This window comes from Arvicola amphibius, chromosome 13 (genome assembly GCF_903992535.2).
Source record: "Arvicola amphibius chromosome 13, mArvAmp1.2, whole genome shotgun sequence".
In the NCBI taxonomy this organism is placed as follows: Eukaryota; Metazoa; Chordata; class Mammalia; order Rodentia; family Cricetidae; genus Arvicola; species Arvicola amphibius.
In genome coordinates this window covers 67049723-67066079 of record NC_052059.1, presented here as the reverse complement: position 1 = coordinate 67066079, position 16357 = coordinate 67049723, and the positions used below count along the sequence as shown (strand labels likewise).

Sequence of the window (16357 nt, the reverse complement as noted above, 5' to 3'; positions counted from 1 at the left end):
CTCTTACTGCAGCTCTTGATTATAGAGATGTTCCCACAGTACCATAGCTGAAGGTGTAATGGGGAACAGTAGTGTGGCAGAGTATAAAGGGTGAGCACGTAAGGTGCCTGCTTTTCTCTTTCTTTCTCTCTCTCCCTCTTCCTCTCCGTCTCCCTCACTCTCTCCTCCCCACCCCCTTAAAGCTTATTTATGTTTTCAAGTACTGTGGGGTTCAGATTCTGAGTCTTTATCTGGTTGCCAGCATTATCTTAGATCCTAACTTGTGTGGATCAGGAAGTACTTGTGGTCTGTTCGTGACCCCTTATCTCCCCAGAGATGAGTGGCTGTCTGAAAAGATAAAACATCCAGTAAACACATGTCAAATGCTGCTACACAGTAGCATTGCAACTGCAGTCATGCTAGACAAAGGGCCGATTGCGGCGCCATTTATAGTCTAGTCAAGAAGTGTTCGAAACATTTTGAGTACAAGTGCATTTGTCAGTTTTCATGAGTTTCATAAAACACACTAGGCAGGGTACTGATGAAGAAAAAGTGTATTTAACTCACAGCTTGGGATGCTCAAAGTTTAGACAGTAAAGGTATCCTGCTTGCTGTGTCACCTACCAGATGACAATGGCATATGGCAGCGGTGGGGACATGCAGACAGAAGAAATAACGTGGTTAAATATAAGCCAGAGAAAGCTGGGTGAGCTTGGCTCATTCCTTTCCTAACTCTCAGGAAAGACTACCAAAGGATCCCCGAGAACTCTGGACCCCTCCATTCTGTAGACACAAGGACTGTGGGCTGGGAGGTTTTCCCTCACTCCTCGTTACTTTCTTCTGAAGCTTGAGGACAGTTTTGTTAGTGTTTAAAAGAAACAAAACAGAATAAAACTAATCTAAAACAAAAAAAAATAGGGCAGGCAAACTCTAAATCTCAGCAGCTGCTGGGGAAAGGAGAATGGAGGAGACCGAAGAAAAGCCACATCAAGGAGGAGACACATGGCCGATGAGCAGTCATATGTCGGGGAGTTTTAGAGAGCAAATCTCAAAATGTCTAAGAAGCCCAGAGTCTAGTTAGGAAAAGCACTCCAGAGCACAGATAGAGAAGTGAGGTGGGCACTCTTAGGCCAGCTGCACTTGGTGAAGCTGAACTGGAGATGGGATCTAAAGGAAGTACAGTGTCTTATTAAAGGAATAATTATTCCGCCCATCTCTTTAGCATGACTTCAGGTGAGCCTGCCTTCCTGAGAGTGGTCCTTTGCCCAGGTGGTTGACCTGGCTCAAATGGGAATCTTAGGTCTCTACCCAGGCTAGGAACTATATTATGTTGACTAGGAGTTTTTCTTCTTTCTTTCTTGAGTTTTTGAGACAGGGTTTCTTTGCATAGCCTTGACTGTCCCAGAACTAGCTCTGTAGACCAGGCTGGCCTCAAACTCGAGATCCACCTGCCTCTACCTCAGAAGTGCTGGGATTAAAGGCATATGCCACCACTGCCAGCTTTTTAAAAAATGATTTATTTATTCTTATTTTATGTACATTGGTGTTTTGCCAGCATGTTTGTCTGTGTGAGGCTGTCAAATCCTCTGGGACTGGAGTTACAGACAGTCGTGAGCTGCCATGTGGGTGATGGGAATTGAACTTGAGTTCTCTAGAAGAACGGCCAGTGCTCTTAACCATTGACCCATCTCTCTGGCCCCCAAAAGTTTTCCTTTTTTCTTTTTTAAAGGGCCTTTATTGCTGCTCTACTGCTTATAAAGTAGTATAATTGCTCTAAAATCATTTAGGAACCAGATCAGAGCTCAGACCCCCTAAACAGTTCTGGAGTCTCTGGCTTGTGGAGAGGATGAGGCTGCCCGCGGCCCAAGAACACTTCGGGTGTTAATCCCACTGGGATAGGACCACAGCCACAAGTGTGACCCAAATTTGAAGCAAGCTTTAATTAAATACTGGCCAAAACTTCCTGGGGTTCCTAGGAAATGGCCATGAGTTATGTTTTTAAAGGGACTCAAAAGGGTAAAGCCACAGGGCCACCATATTTCCATACAGGTCTCGTCAGGGGCAAGCTGGATCCTTCCCCCCCATGTTCCTCACACCCACACCCAATCAGAGACGAGCATGCATCCTGATGCACTTCCTGCCCACATACCTCCCATCCACATGTGAACAACGGTCAGACAAACATGGGGCAAACAGGAATTTATTCCTAACTGTTTCGATTGCAAACCCTCAAGCTGCATCATGTATTTTTCCTGTTTCTCTCTCACACTACCATTTAGTCAAGAAGAAAACTGATTGCTTCTCTTTGGGGTCTTTTCCACCCTAAACTGCCTAACCAATTTCTACTTCCTGTTTTCATCATTCCACTCTTGATGAGGAAGCCCAGCTTCTTATAGCTTGTTGCCACCTTTCAACACTATCGAGCTGGGAACAAAGCCTTCTGCACAGGAACCTGTGGAAGGACATGCTTGACCATCTGAGCCATGGGAACATGTTAATCTGAAAACAAGCTTTGTTATTTGGCTCAAAAACCAGTAAAAATGAAATATTTTATTGTTTGGTTTTGTTTTAGTGGACTAAACCCAGGGCCTTACATTTGCTGGGTAGCCACTGTGTTTTTTTTCCTGGACCAAGTTAATGTTTTAGTTAGTGACCACATCATTGTCTAGAGGGGAAAACACCTGGTAATGGAGAAATTCTGAGAGGCTCCCACCAAAGCCTCATCCAACCAGCAGCCTTCTGGTCTACCTCACCCAAGAGACCTGATCTCTTTTCCTCTTTTGGTTTTTCATGACAGGTTTTCTCTGTGTAATCCTGGCTGTCCTGGAACTGACTCTGTAGACCAGGCTGGCCCTGAACTCAGAGATCTGCCTGCCTCCTGAGTGCTGGGTTCAAAGGCGTGTGCTACCATGCCCAGCTGGCCGCTTTACTTCCTGAGTGTGTGGTTAAATAAAGAAAAGGAGAAAGAGTCAGTGCTATCAAGTTTGGGTTTATTTGTTTGTTACAGGTAGGTGACACCAAGCTCGTGTATCTGCTATCATTTGCTTGTTTTTAAAAATACTGGCCATTTTGTACAATCGGTAAGACACAAAAGGACTGATGATTGCTCTTCAGGGGAGAGGTGAACTACCTTAGGCGAAGATGCTGGAAGGAGCTTCTTTGAATTCAGGTTTAACTCCATAGGGAACTAAAAAAATAGCACAATGCCTTATAAAAAAAAACTGTGAATTTGGTAAATGTCTTCACTATTCACCTTTAATACCGACTATAGGGTGAATGCCTTCACTGCTCACCTTTAATACTGTCTGTGGTGATTGGAATGAGAATGGCCCCCACAGGCTCTTGTTTGAATACTCAGTCTCCAGTTGGTGGATTGGTTTGAAAAGGGTTAGGAGGGGCTGTTAGAGGAGATGTGTTACCTCAGTGAGCTTGAAGTTTCCAAAGCCTATGCCATTCCCAGTTAGCGCTCACACACACACTCTCTCTCCCCCTCTCTTTGTCTCCCAGTCTCTCTCTCCCTCTCCCTCCCCCCCCCCCCCCCCCCCCGCCCTGCCTTACTGTTGTCTCAGAATGTCAGCTCTGAGCTACTGATCCGGTGCCATGCTTACCTGCTTGCTGCCCAGCTCCCCACCATGATGGTCATGGACTCACTTCCTGGAATCAAGAGCCTCCAAATTAACTGCTTTCTTTTATAAGTTGCCTGGGCCATGGTGCTTTGTCATGGCAGTAGAAAAGTAACTAAGACACTGGCAGATATCTGCAAAATTGGGTGAATATTTAAGCATTTTAGCTAAGAGCTGGATGGCAGCCCTGTGAACTTCTGTGCAAGACTGCAGCAATCAGTGTTTGGTACGGAAACTCTGAGTTGAGCTTTTCTAATGTGCCATGGAAATCATATTTGAGATTTAAAAATCATTTTCCTCAACCGTCTAGATGTCTCTTCTAAAGTACAAATCTGTTTCTTAAAATCCACAGAAAACTGACCAAAAAAATCAGTAAAAGACATGAATGCTGCATTCGCACTGGAGAGCACTTGCCAACTGCGCGTGAAACCGGTGCAGCTGCGGCTCTGTGTCACCCCACTGTGAGATCTTGTCACGAACGGCAAGGTTCAAATATGATTGCTGTTTATATCTGTATCTTTATGTAACTCTAGGTTCTTAAAATTCCATGACCCAAGAAAAGACAAGAGAAATTGTCTGGATATTTTCAGTGTTTGGTTTGGTGTCCAAAGTTAATACAAATTATAGCCAAACAAGACAGATAGGAAATTCTTTCCTCCTTGATGTTAAGAGTCATGTAAAAATGTTAAAACTAGGGCAGTGACGTTCTTGCCTTGCATGCATGAGGACCCTAGTACTGGGGAGGCACAAAGGTGAGTCCAAGGGCTTGTTAGCTATCCAATGTATTTCTAAAACCAACAGGAGACTCTTTCTCAAAAACACAGCAAATAAATAAGAAGGAGAGTGATGGAGGATTGACCCAACGTCAATCCATGGTCTATATACTTACAGTCAGGGGCATGCTCACTGCACACACGTGCGTACATGCATGCACTCACATACACACATGTACAATGACCACAGTAGGGTGAACAACAGTTCACAGTTTATGTCCGATCAACATAAACTGTGTCTGTTGTCCTGCGCTCTTCGCTGTAGGAAGCTAATGCGAGGCTTTTCAAACCTACCCACTGGATTGACTGGAGAAGTCGGTGAGGCTGTCTTGGCACACTGTCACAAGAACTCAGGGGACATCCCACCACGCTTCCATACAGCTTCCCCCAGACTGGGAGAGCATGTCACCGCATTGTTCCCACAGTTCTTAGTCCCTAGAACTAGTCGAGGTTTTGTGACCGCAATGGCAGATCATTAAGAGACATCGAAGTACTCAGAGATAAACACTTTACCAGCATTTTATAGGACCCATCTCTAACCTTCTTGTGGCAAACAGGATAGCCAGGCACCTTGGAACACCGACAGTGCCCAGTACCTGAAACTTCAATGCCAGAAGAATCATCTATAGTGTATGAATGTAAATATTGAATAGATCATGATTTTTACATCTCTAATGCACACCCTGGGACAGTTATAGACATTTGCGTTTGAGCTGGAAATGAGGGCATTGTTTATTTTCTCAGGTGTAGCAATGGGGCTTTGAAGGGGAATGCACTTGTTCTTAAGTGAGGGTGGAGGAAGCATTTAGAGGGAAGTCGTCATGACAATCTACAAGTTATTTTCAGTGGTTCAGAAATACGGCTAGATGTCAGGCATGGGGACACATGTCTTTAATCCCAACACTCAGGAGGCAGAGGCAGGCAGGTCTCTCTCTGTGAGTTCCAGGACAACCAGGGCTCTGTAAAGAGACCCTGTCTCAAATAAACCAACAAATAAAAAGAAACATGGTTAGATAAAGAAGAGAGAGTTATAATAGTAATAGTTAAATGCAGGTGACTGGTGCTATTCATTATGGTTTGTTAACAGTGGATGATAATGGTTGTAAAGATCGGCAGGAGTTAAATGTGCTAGTTTACAGTACTTGGGACTGAATCCGGGATCTCAGGCATGCTTGGCAAAACTGTGCTTAGACCTACACCCCAGCTTGCTCTCCTCCTTTTAAACTTTTCTGGCTGCCTAACTGTTTTCAGAAGAAAAACTTTGGGAAATATTATCATTAGTTTTGTTTTTCTCTGTCAAAAACAAGATTATGTAATTCCCCCAAAGGGAATCCCTTCCCCAAATATGAATTAGAAATTGGAGGACATACAAATTTGAGGAATTTTCAAGCAGCTTTTGTATATGTGTGTGTATAGTTCTTTTAAATCATTGCTCAAGGGTAAACATAGATCTGAAGCAACAGTTTCCTGACCTTTGTCACAACCATCATCAAATACTACTTACCCAGACTCCACTGGACTGCGTACAATCAAGTTTACCAGAGATAGTGGGTCTCCGTGGCCATAAGCAAACTTCATCACTTCATCATACAGTTCACACACATGCTTATTATAATATGACACTCCTGGGGGTCTGTGAGAACAGACACAAGATGCTCTTTCCCTTGAAGAGTTGCCAGTTCCATTAGAAAGCAAATCATGATGAAGTTGAAAATGAGAGACACAGAAAAACTTAGACGTATAAACTAAAACAAAGCAGCTCCAAAAGGGATCATGGGGAAAAACCCATCACCACACATGTGAGACAAAGTTCTCCTAATAAGCTGCGTGTTCATGGCAACTAGACATCCACAGATCTCGTGTGTACACGATTCGTTTTCTTTTCTTTTTTTTCAGGTCTAAGTAGATTCAGAACATCACAACTGCAATTTTCGGCTGCTCTTCCCCACATTCCTAATTCAAGCATTCTTTCTCTGCCGTGAAGGCCGGAACAACGTTGGATATTTAAGTGGGGGGCTGGTGGCTGATGAGGCTGGAGAGAGGTTCAGGGTTGTTTTGACAGAGGACTTGAGCTTCCTTGCCAGCCCCGAAGTCTGGCTGCTCACAGCTGCCTCTAGCTCCAGCGCCAGGAATCTGATGCCCTCTTCTGTCTTCCGTGGGTCCCTGTACGGATGGGATGTGAGTGTGCGTGAACACTGACACACAAATTCCGTGGGTACCTGTATGTATGTCATGTCTGTGTGCGCGAACACAGACACACAAATTCCGTGTGTACCTGTACGGATGGGATGGGAGTGTGCGCGAACACAGACACACAAATCACAGGCTGCCATTTCATCATCCCGCCCACAAACCTCTGGATAAAGAGTGTGTCCCCGGACTGGGTAAGGGTGACACCTGTGGCACTCGTCGCCTTGGAACGTTCCTGGCGCTCTTAAAGGAGGCTGAAGAAAATAGCATTTATTCTAGAGTTAAATATGGGGGGAAAACCCCACTGAGAGTCACATGGGAGTCAAGAGTTCTTGTAGCTGCTATGACCGATTCATTTTAAAAACTTTGTCCATAGCCAGGAGGTGACTGAGCACGCCTTTAATCCCAGCACTCAGAAGGCAGAGGCAGGTGAGTATCTCTGAGTTAGAGGCCAGTGGTCTACAGAGGGAATTCCAGTTCAGCCAGAACTACATAGTGAGACCCTGTCTCAAGGGATGGGGGTAGGGAGTTTTATCCTTGGCTCTCTCTGTGTGTAGTATCAGTACTTGAGAAAAAGAGACAACACAAATTCCAGCCTAGCTTGTTTTCCTAGCAAGTTTCAGGCTAGCCACAGCTACATAGTAATACTTTGTATCAAAAAACAAAACAAAAGATACAGTCCACAAGGGCTGGGGACACAGCCTAGTGGTAGAGCGCTTGCTCCACATGCAGAAAGCCCTAAATTCAATCCCAGACCACACATATTCACACAAAGTTTATCTCACACGACAGCTCTATTAAAACCCTGACATTTTTACCCAGGTAGTTTTTTGTGAATCTTAAATATATTGACTTGAAATTTTGGTTTTAAAACTAAAAACATTATTTTTTATATTTATTTAGTGTGTGTGTGTGTGTGTGTGTGTGTGTGTGTGTGTGTGTGTGTGGTTGTGAGACACCTGATCAAGAACTGAGCTTGGGTTGTCTGGAAGACCAGTGTATGCTCTTAACCCCCAAGTCATCTTTTCACTCCTGAAATATCTTCTATTATTAATATTTTTTGACAGAGCCTCATGTATCTCAGGCTATCATCACATTTGTATGTAACTTAAGATAGTTTTGATGTTCTGGTTCTTCAGTCTCTGCCTCTCAGGTGCTGGGATTGCAGGTGTGTGCCAGGATGCTTGGTTCACATGATGCTGGGCCTTGTACTCAGGGTTTCATGCATACTAGGCAAGCACTCTAACAACTGAGCTACATAATTAGTTATAAAAATTTTTAATAAGTAAAAAATATAGAAAAGTGTTTTTGTTACTTCTAGATGGCGCTGTTTCTTTTTGTTTGCATTTTTTTAAAATAAGCAGAAACCACCACAACTTTTGACAATTTTTGAAGTAAAAACTTAGGGTTAGGAGCTGGGCATGATAGGGTATGCCTGTCATAGCACTGCTCAGCAGGCAAAGGCAGTAAGTAGGAGAGAGAGCTGAGTCTATATTTATTTAGTCTCTGTCTCAAAAAGCCAACGGAGGAAAAATTATGGCTTGGAGACAAAATATTAATATTAATATATTATTTATTTGGCAAAAGTTGGTCATTCTATATTTATTTGACAGCAATTTTATTATTTTTAGTTATGTGTGTGTGTGTGTATGCACATAAGTGCAGGTTCTTTCACATAGTACTGAAATCCTCTAGCTGCTGGAGCCGCAGGTGGGTGTGAATTGACTGAGGTGGGTGCTGGGAAATGAGCTCAGGTTCCCACAGGAACAGCGCCTGAACGTAACCACTGGACCGTCTCTCAGCCCCAAGCAGCATTGTTCTATTGTGATAGGTTTAAGAATTCAGTTTAGCCGGGCGGTGGTGGCGCACGCCTTTAATCCCAGCACTCGGGAGGCAGAGGCAGGCAGATCTCTGTGAGTTCGAGACCAGCCTGGTCTACAAGAGCTAGTTCCAGGACAGGCTCCAAAGCCACAGAGAAAGCCTGTCTCGAAAAACCAAAAAAAAAAAAAAAAAAAAAAAGAATTCAGTTTATTGATTCATAAAATTTTCCTTAGAAAACTCTGAAGGAAAACATTTCTTTTGACTGAGGACATTATTTCCTGGACACCTAAATTACTTTATTAGAAACTCCGAATGCATAAAGAACACAATGATGATTTACCGAAGGGGAAGTACAATGCAGATAATTGTATGAAAATACATGCATGCTCACTAGCAATCAAACCAACACTAAAGTGAGGGGAGTCCTTTTTAGGAATAGGTCTGTAAAGCTGTCCCCTCCAGGGAAGCTAAGCAGAGAGAGAACTTGACTATGTAGTAAGACCCCATCTCAAGAAAGAAAGAGATCTTAAAATGGCCAGATGTTAGCCTAACACTGCAACTTCTAATATCCTCTCTGAAGGAAATAATCAGAAGTATGGACATACTTATCTAGAAGGAAATGAATTATAGCATTAGATATGATTATTGCATAAATTAGCGTATGGTTTTGCTACTTGACAGCCAAAGGAAAAATTCACCAAGAGGATATTGCATTTCTAAACATTCATGCACCAAACAATTTGTAAAAGAAACACTACTGTACTGAAATCACACATTGACCCTCACACAGTGATAGTTGGAGACTTCAGTGCCCCGCTCTCACCAACAGACAGGTCAGTCAGACAACAACTAAACAGAGGAATGTTGGGACTAGCTTATATCATAAACCAAATAGACCTATCAGACATCTACAGAACATTCCGTCCAAACATAAAAGAGTACACCTTCTTCTCAGCACTTCATGGAATTTTCTCCAAAACTGACCACATACTTGGACGCAAAGCAAATCTCAACAGATACAAAAAAGTTGAAATAATACCCTACATCCTATCTGATCATCATGGATTAAAGCTGGCTATCAACAACAACAGAAACAACAGGAACTTTACAAATTTGTGGAAACTGGACTACTAATCACTGAATGAAAGCTGGGTCAAGACAGAAATTAAGAAGGAAGTTTAAGACCTGGCGGTGGTGGTGCACGCCTTTAATCCCAGCACTCGGGAGGCAGAGGCAGGCGGATCTCTGTGAGTTCGAGACCAGCCTGGTCTACAAGAGCTAGCTCCAGGACAGGCTCTAAAGCTGCAGAGAAACTCTGTCTTGAAAAACCAAAAAAAAAGAAGGAAGTTTAAGACAGGAGGTGGTGGTGCACACCTTTAATCCTAGCACTCAGGAGGCAGAGACAGGAGGATCTCTGTGAGTTTGAGGCCAGTCTACAGATCAAGTTCCAGGACAGCCAGAGCTAAACAGGTAAACCCTGTTGCAAAAAAAAAAAAAATTAAAACTTCTTAGAATTGACTGAAAATGAAAGCACAACACCCAAGCTTCTGGAATACAATGATGATGGCAAATCATAGCAGCAAGTGCCTACACCAAAATCCCGGAGAGAGCTCATGTATTACCACCTTAACAGCATACTTAAAAGACCTAGAACAAGCCAAAAGGTGGTATTGTACTCTTTTTAATCCCAGCACTCAGAAGGCAGAGGCAGGCAGATTTCTGAATTCAAGACCAGCCTGGTCTATAAAACAAGCTTCAGGACTGCACAGAGAAACCACATTGCAAAAACAAGGAGTAAACTGCAAGAAATAATCAAACTCATCAATAAAATAGAAACAAACAAATGAAGAACAATACAAGGAATGAAACAAAGAATTGAATCTTTGAGAAAATCGATATGATTGATAAACTCCTAGCCAAATAACTAAAATAGAAAGATGCAAATTAATAAAATTAGAGATGAAAAGGGGATATCACAAGAGACATCAAGGGATCCAGAGAATCCTAAAGACCTACTTTAAAAATCCGTACTCCACCAAAAATGGAAAACCTAAGAGAAGTGCATAAATTTCTTGATACACACAACATGCTAAAGTGAAATCAGGGTCAGTTAAGCAATTTAAACCATCCAGAACCTCTAGTGATATAGAAGTAATTAAGTCTCCCAACTAAAATAAGCCAAATTTCATATGGATTCAGTGCAGAATTCTACCAGACATTAAAGAAGAATTACTCCCAATATTCCTCAAATTATTCTGCAAAATAAAAACAGAAGGAACATTGCCCAGTTATGTTTTAAGCTGGTTACCCTAATAACTAAATCACATAAAAACCCAGCAAAAAGAAAATTATAGCTCAATTTCCCTTATGAACATAGATGTAAAAATTATCAATAAAATACTTACAAACCAAATCCAAGGACACACCCAAAAGATCTGTCATGATCAACTAGGCTTCATCCCAGATATGGAGGGATCACTCTGCATATGTAAATCGACAAAAGCATTCTACCACAGAAGCAGACCATGAGGGTCCAGCACTGAGAGGGCAAACAGACATGAGGCCCCATCCCTAACCCAGAAGCTGCCTCCAGTTGATGACCACTTACAAAAGACAAATTAGTTTTCCCTAATGGAGTCTCACTGTGTACACAAACCACAATTAAGGGCTGGCCTTGTACAAAACAAACTCAATAGCTGGGTATGGTGGCGCATGCCTTTAACACCAGCACTAGAGAGACAGAGGCAGGTGGATCTCTGTGAGTTCGAGGCCAGCCTGATCTACAGACTGAGTTCCAGGACAGCCAGAGCTGTTACACAGAGAAAATCTGGTGATAGATATGGGTCTATTTTCATTCTTCTACATGTTGATATCCAGTTATGCCAGCACCACTTGTTAAATATGCTTTCTTTTTTCCATTTGATATTTTTTGTCTTTATCAAAAAATCAGGTATTCGAGATGTGTAGATTGATATTGGGTCTTCTATTTGGTTCCATTGGTCCTCCTGTCTGTTCTTATGCCAATACCAGGCTGTTTCCAGTACTGTAGCTCTATAGTAGAGTTTAATGTGAGGGATTGTGATGCCTCCAGAAGTTATTGTACAGGATTGTTTTGGCTATCCTGGATTTTTTTGCTTTTCCATATGAAGTTGAGTACCATTCTTTCAAAGTTTATTCTTCTTTAATTTTTGAGACAGCGTCTCATTATTCAGCCTTGGCTGGCCTGGGGCTTGCTATGTAGCTGAGGCTGGCGTTGAACTCAGAGATCTGCTTGCTTCTGCCTTCCAAGTGCTGGAACTAAACATAAGAGCCACACCAAAGTTTACTTTAAGCAGTAGGCAAATGTGAATGATCCCATTTAAACGTCTGTTACTGAGTCTCTGTAATCCATTTGTCTTCTTCATATTTCTCTTCATTTTATTTGATGGTTTTTGTTGACTCTCTTAAGATTTAGTTCACATTTTTGTTTTGTTTTTTGAAACACTGTAAGTAACCAAGGCAACTCTCAAATTTATGATCCTCCTGCCTCAGTCCTTTTAATACTGGGGTTACAGACATGTGCCACATACAGCTTTGAACTTGAATTTTCTGCACTATAATCCACACCAAGTTTTCTTTTCCTTCTTTCTTTCTTTGTTTTTTTCAAAACAGGGTTTTTCTGTGTAGCCCTGGATGTCCTGGAACTAACTCTTATAGACCAGGCTGGCCTTGAACTCACAGAGATCTGCCCACCTCTGTCTCTGAGCACTGGGATTAAAGGCGTGCGCCACTACCATACTTGGCATCACACCAAGCTTTCTTTTTACTTTTTTGGTTTTTTGAGACAAGGTTTCACTGTAGTTTTAGAGCCTGTCCTGGAACTAGCTCTTGTAGACCAGGCTGGCCTCGAACTCACAGAGATCCACCTGCCTCTGCCTCCCAAGTGCTGGGACTAAAGGTGTGCGCCCCACCACCTGCTCACACCAAGTTTTCTAATTACTACAAATCCTTGAGCTAAGTTGCTCCTCAATTCATCATAAAATTAGTTATTGAAAATGTTCTCAGTCTAAGCAAAGTTGCTTCAAGCAGTTGCAAGCAGAAATGTTAACAGAAATATGAAGCTCCCTCTTTAATTCAGGTCGTCTCTTTAGTGGTGCGACTCATAAACACAGTCAGTGTCTGGGCTAATGTCTGGAGCTAGGCTGCAGTAGACCGTGCCTAGTCTTAGGGACGATCAGAAGGACAGTTAGGAATTAACAGGGTGGCATTCCATCTGGCAATGATTCGTGTGTGGTGTTTGGTAAATGATTTATCCTGTTTTTTTGCCTATAAAACTAGGTTGGTAGCCCAGATGGCCTGTGACTCACACTCTGACAGGGCAGAGTGTTTAAGAGAGACTGGCATGCAAACATCTGGGTTAGGGAAGTCTGCCAGTGCTGTGATGCTCAGGGCTCTCTCCAGCAAAGTGTCTGCAGGACGCTCTTCCTGGGCCTGTCACTTCCAACTTTTCTTCCAGAACTGTGCTTTAGAGGCCAGTGCTGACTTCTAATTCCTTAGTGCTATGGTCTGGATGCTTGTGTCCTGGTGCTCAACGTGGGGTCCAGGCCACAGGTTTTGGGATCAGTCTACCAGCCGCATGGCACATTGGGCACTGACTCTCCCACCGCAGCTCTAGCTGGCCCCCGGATACAGCAGGCTGGCCTTGAACTTACAAAGTTCTGCCTGTCTCTGCCTCCAAGTGATAAAATTAAAGGCATCTGCCACCACGGCTTGAACTCACAGAGATCTGCCTGCCTCTGCCCACTTGGACAACTGCATCCACATAAAGCCTGAAAGAGCTTGGGAAGTAATTCTAGACAGAAAAGAATAGATTTAAGCATAACTTATTGATAGTAGCATTTTTTTCAGGTGGGCTCTGTTTGCTAGAAGCAAATGTATCTCATTTAAGAGAGGCTTCCTGACTCAGCTTTAGCTGCAAAAACTTTGCAGCCCTTTTAAGAGGCTCTGCCACAAAAACACTTAAATGGTGTTTATAAATAGCCTACAGCATGTTTCTTGGTGGCTGCATAGACCTTGAAATGCCATAGAATTTTGGCAATCAATATAGCTCTGGCCATGAAGATAGGTTCTCAGAAAGCTAAGGAATGGGGTGGATCTAGCCATAATGGCTTTAATCCTAGCCATATTGTTTAGCAAATTAAAGACTCATGTGGTCAGAAAAAGAGAGATATACAGAGATATACAGTAAAGATAGATTCAGATGAAGAAAACCTCTAAATGGTTTACAGTGTGTTTAAAAATATATGTAGGCTTGGGAGAGAAAAGAAAAAAGGATAAAGTCCTTCAAAAAAAGAAAGAAAGAAGCCAGGCGATGGTGGCGCACGCCTTTAATCCCAGCACTCGGGAGGCAGAGGCAGGTAGATCTCTGTGAGTTCGAGACCAGCCTGGTCTACAAGAGCTAGTTCCAGGACAGGCTCCAAAGCTACAGAGAAACCTTGTCTGGAAAAACATTTTAAAAAAACCATTTTGAAAATGCCTTGACTTCAGAATTGAAGTCAAAAGATATGTTACTTTGGAGAAAAGGCTTTGCTTTTGTTTCCACAGGTAGTGAGAAACTGTGGATTCATTCTGGGTTAAGAAAAATCAGGTTTGATCAAGGAAGACCTCCCTGAGAAATCTCTGCTAGGAGCAGATGACCCAGATGTCTGAGTTCTACATCCAGAACAGTTTTAAGACTAAAACTGTTAAAACTTGGCTAAGATGATCAAGCCTTACAGGATATTCCATTCAGGACTTGACAATAATTCAAATTTTTCTTTAGGTCTCTGTAAGATTATCAGTGCCCCCCCAATCAGCAGGAAGTAGCCTAGAAAACTCAGCCCACATTCCCAAAAGTGGATTATGGATGTTTTTCTTTGTTTAGAGTGTTGGTTACAAGTTGTGTGGATAATGGTCAGAAAGAAAGTTAAACAAGGGAGATTCGACTCAGAGTTCTTGTTTTGAAAAAAAAGGGGGGGAAGTGTTGTGGGACAATGGTTTTACCCTGTAAAGATTTCTTTCTTTCTTTCTTTTTTTTTTTTTTTTTTTTTTTTTTTTTTTTTTTTTTTTTGGTTTTTCGAGACAGGGTTTCTCTGTGGCTTTGGAGCCTGTCCTGGAACTAGCTCTTGTAGACCAGGCTGGTCTCGAACTCACAGAGATCCGCCTGCCTCTGCCTCCTGAGTGCTGGGATTAAAGGCGTGCGCCACCACCGCCCGGCAAGATTTATTTCTTGTATTTGTTTAATAAAATGCTGATTGGCCAGTAGCTAGGCAGGAAATATAGGCAGGGTGACCATGTAGGAAGTAGAGGTGGGGCAATGAGATCAGGAGAATTCTGGGAAGAGGAATAGTCAGTCTGCAACTGTTACCCAAACACTGAGGAAGCAAGATGTGACTGCCTCACCTAAAAAGGTACCAAGCCACGTGGCTAAGTTATAAGAGTTAATAAGAAGCCTGAGCTACTAGGTCAACCAGTTTATAATTAATGTAGACCTCTGTGTGTTTCTTTGGGACTGATGGGCTGTGGGACCAGGTGGTACAGAAACCTCTGTCAATAGTGTCTCTTCCAAACTATGCTGAAATCCTATGCTGCAAGGTGATGGATGTTAAGAAGGAGATTTGTGTGTGGGAGAAGGGGTGAGAGGCAGAACTATGGCTGGAATGTAAAATGAAACTTAAAAAAATTAAAATAAAAAGAATTTAAACTACTTAAAAAAAAGAAGAAGAAGAAGAAGAAGTAGACCTGTGGATGATGAGTAAGAAATGAGATCAAAGCTCTCACAAATAGGGCCTGGAGAACTATCTGCCTCTTTCCACCATGTCAGGGTGAAGCTAGAAGGTGCTGTTGACAGAGAAAGGGGGTCTCCAACAGGGCCATCTCTTCGGTCTGGAGTTCCCACGCTCCTTAACTGTGAGATTGAAATATTTATTTATAAACTACCAGTTGGCGGGTTTATTTGTTTTGAGAGACGGTGTGTTAGGTAGAGAAACAGAACTGGTAGGATTAATCTATACATTTATAGAAGGGATTTATTAGAGTAGTTTACAGGGTATGGTCCAGTTAATCCTATCATGGCTGTCTCCTGATGGAAAGTCCAAGAATTCAGGAGTTGTTCAGTCCATGAGGCTGGATGTCTCCGTTGGTTCTCAGCATGCACCAGGATCCCAAAGAAGAGGGCTCTAAGGCCAGTGAGCGAATGAACATGCCAGCCAGAGTGAGGTCAAGCAGTAAGAGCAAGTGCCTCCTGCTTGCCTGTCCTTTATATAGGCTGCCAGTCACCAGGATTTAAGGCAGATCTTCCCACCTCAAAGATCCAGAATTAGGCTGGGTCTTCCTATATCAAATGATTCAGTCAAGAGAAATTCCTCACTGGTGTATGGCATCGGGTCTTAGTTAATTCCATATGTAGTCAAGTTGACAACCAAGAATGGTCATCACTGAGAGTCTCACACTGTTGTCCAGAGTGGTCTTAAGTCCTGGTAGCCACTCTGTTCCAACCTCCCACATGCCAGTATTACAACTGTGAACATTATGTGTCTGGCCTCAAAGTACAGAATATTTTCAGGATGTGTATGAAAAAACCCCAAAACACCCACCGTACCTCCTGCTAATCCAACATTATTGTGTTTAATTTGGGTTCCTGAAAATGTCACAAATTCTTTATAAAGACATTTTTCGGAACATTGAGAGAAATCTAACCTAAAAGAACAAAAGTGCTCATAGAGCTGTCAAGTTCAAGTAAAAACTGTGGTGAGCCTTTAAAAAATAGACTTCCAGGATGGCTGGAGAGATGGCTCAGAAGCTAAGAGTACTGTTACTTTTGCTAGGACCTGGGTTTGGCTCCTAGCACCCATATGGCAGCTCACAACCACCTGTAACCCGAGTTCCAGGGAATCCAATGCCTTCTTCTGGCCTCTGCGGGTACTGCATACATGTGGTGCACCTACATTCCTT

At 42.7% G+C, this 16357-nt stretch overlaps 1 long non-coding RNA gene across 1 annotated transcript; it reads right to left on the bottom strand.

The window, feature by feature from the left end:
• Nucleotides 1-2952: 2952 nt before the first annotated feature.
• On the bottom strand, nucleotides 2953-3740 carry LOC119800453. Its single transcript, XR_005283022.2, has 3 exons — nucleotides 3588-3740; nucleotides 3273-3377; nucleotides 2953-3166 (listed from the first exon to the last, which is right to left on the bottom strand). It is a non-coding gene; the product is annotated as an uncharacterized LOC119800453 (long non-coding RNA).
• Nucleotides 3741-16357: the final 12617 nt, after the last annotated feature.